We start from the raw sequence: 2500 nt of genomic DNA, 5'->3' as shown, positions 1-2500 counted from the left end.
AACGAGGTTCATGCCGCACGCCCGAAGGCACCCGGCTCCACCCCACCTTGCATGTTTCATCATCGTACCAGCAGCCATCCACAGTCCTCACACCAGAGAATCCCAGTTAGAAGGCAACATCGTAACATTCCGTGCTCAACAAGGCTCATGTCGCACACCCAAAGGCACCCGATTCCAACCAGCCAAACATGTTCTGGCACCACCCGCCTTCAAAACATAGGGCTGGCCCAAGGCTGGCGAGGCATCACCACAACGTCACACACTCAACGAGGTTCATGCCGCACGCCCGAAGGCACCCGGCTCCACCCCACCTTGCATGTTTCATCATCGTACCAACCATCAACCATCCTCAAGCCAGCCCAAGTTAGAAGGCAACATCGCAACATTTCATTCTCAACAAGGCTCATGTCACATGCCCAAAGGCGCACCCGACACTGCCTGACCGTGCAAGTTTCGCCACCGCACCGCCGCCGTCAACCGCCCTCGTCCGCCGACCACCACTCCCACGCCCCAAGCATATGCCCATGTGCGGCGCATAGTGCTTGGGGCGTGTGGGTGGTGGAAGATATAGGGGTACCCCCGTGCCCAGCCCATGCAGACTAGTCACCCCCCTATATAGTACATTTTGAGGCATTTTTGGTCTGCCAGGCCTAGATACGATTTTTCTGAGCCGTCATACGGTCAAATATCTCAAGTTTTAGAGTGTTTTTTTCCATGAACTCGATTGATTCATGGATTGGACATTGTAATGGATCTAGAAATCAAGTTTCATAATTTTTCAACCAACCAATTTTTTTTAATGAATTTTTAAAAATTAAATAATAAGAAATTAAAAAAAATAGCTAGATTTGTCAAAAAAATCTGAATTTTTTTGGGAATCATTCTTTCATGTTTCTTAGCTCCCAGAAAAAAAATTACAACAAACCGACCACTCCACAAGTACTTTCACAATTAATGGGTGATGGATGGGGCGCGGGCGTGCACGCAGCAGCACGCGGGGCGGGGCGGGGCGCGCGCGCGCGGGAGACGCTGGCGGGGCGGGGCGCGCGCGCGCAGAAGCACGCGGGCGGGGCGGGACGGGGCGCGCGCGCGCGGGAGAACGAGGGCTGGGCGGGGCGGGGCGCGCGCGCGCAGAAGCACGCGGGCGGGGGGGGACGGGGCGCGCGCGCGCGGGAGAACGAGGGCTGGGCGGGGCGGGGCGCGCGCGCGCAGAAGCACGCGGGCGGGGCGGGACGGGGCGCGCGCGCGCGGGAGAACGAGGGCTGGGCGGGGCGGGGCGCGCGCGCGCAGAAGCACGCGGGCGGGGCGGGACGGGGCGCGCGCGCGGGAGAACGAGGGCTGTGCGGGGCGTGGGGCGCGCACGCGCGCGCGCGCTGGCGGGGCAGGGCGGGGGTGGGGCAGGGCGGGGCGCACGCGGGTGGGGCATGGCGGGGCGGGCGAGCGCGAGGGAACGTTCCGACACTGCCCCACCGTGCGCGTTCCGCCACCGCACCACCGTCGTCAAACGCCCTCGACCTCCGACCACCACCCGTACGGCCCAAGCATATGCCCATGTGCGGCGCATAGTGCTTGGGGCGTGGGGGTGGCGGAAGATATAGGGGGTACCCCCGTGCCCAGCCCATGCAGACTAGTCACCCCCCTATATAGTACATTTTGAGGCATTTTTGGTCTGCCAGGCCTAGATACGATTTTTCTGAACGGTCATACGGTCAAATATCTCAAGTTTTATAATATTTTTTTCCATGAACTCGATTGATTCATGGATTGGACATTGTAATGGATCTAGAAATCAAGTTTCATAGTTTTTCAACCAACCAATTTTTTTTTAATGAATTTTTAAATATTAAATAATAAGAAATTAGAAAAAATAGTTAGAGTTGTAAAAAAAATCTGAAATTTTGTGGGAATCATTCTTTCTTTCATGTTGCTTAGCTCCCAGAAAAAAAATTACAACAAACCAACCACTCCACATGTACTTTCACAATTAATGGATGATGATTGTAAAAACAAGGTCCTGGTGGGTGTCTTAGTGTAATGTACTTGCTCTAGTATCAAAACTCTTCATTTTATTGTTTTAGACAACCAAAAGAAAAAAAAAATAGTTAAATTTTTACGGGTGTCACTCTTTTCTTAGTTCCCCCAAAAAAAAAAAAAGTCACAACAATACAAGCATTAAAAATGAACATTCACTTTTCACGGGTATTGGGTTTGATGATATTTTTATAGTCCAAGGTTTTATACACGTTCTTACTTTCCACGGATGTTAGGTGTGATGAATTGTTGTAGGGGCTAACCTTCAAGGCTTTATACGTGTACTCACGCTTCATAGGTATTGGGTGTGATGTTTTCTTTATGGAGGTAACATCCAACACTTTTGATATGCTGTTGGTAGAACATTTATCACACATAGCATAGGATGGGGCTTGGCGTGCGCGAGGTGAGTGGGGGCGCGGGGGTGTGCAGGGAGAGCGCGCGGGGGCGTGCGGGGGGTGTGCGGGGG

The sequence above is a fragment of the Cucurbita pepo genome, unplaced genomic scaffold (assembly GCF_057944985.1).
Source record: "Cucurbita pepo subsp. pepo isolate OVF unplaced genomic scaffold, ASM5794498v1 scafford_54, whole genome shotgun sequence".
Classification (NCBI taxonomy): Eukaryota; Viridiplantae; Streptophyta; class Magnoliopsida; order Cucurbitales; family Cucurbitaceae; genus Cucurbita; species Cucurbita pepo.
This window is presented reverse-complemented; position numbering follows the sequence as displayed.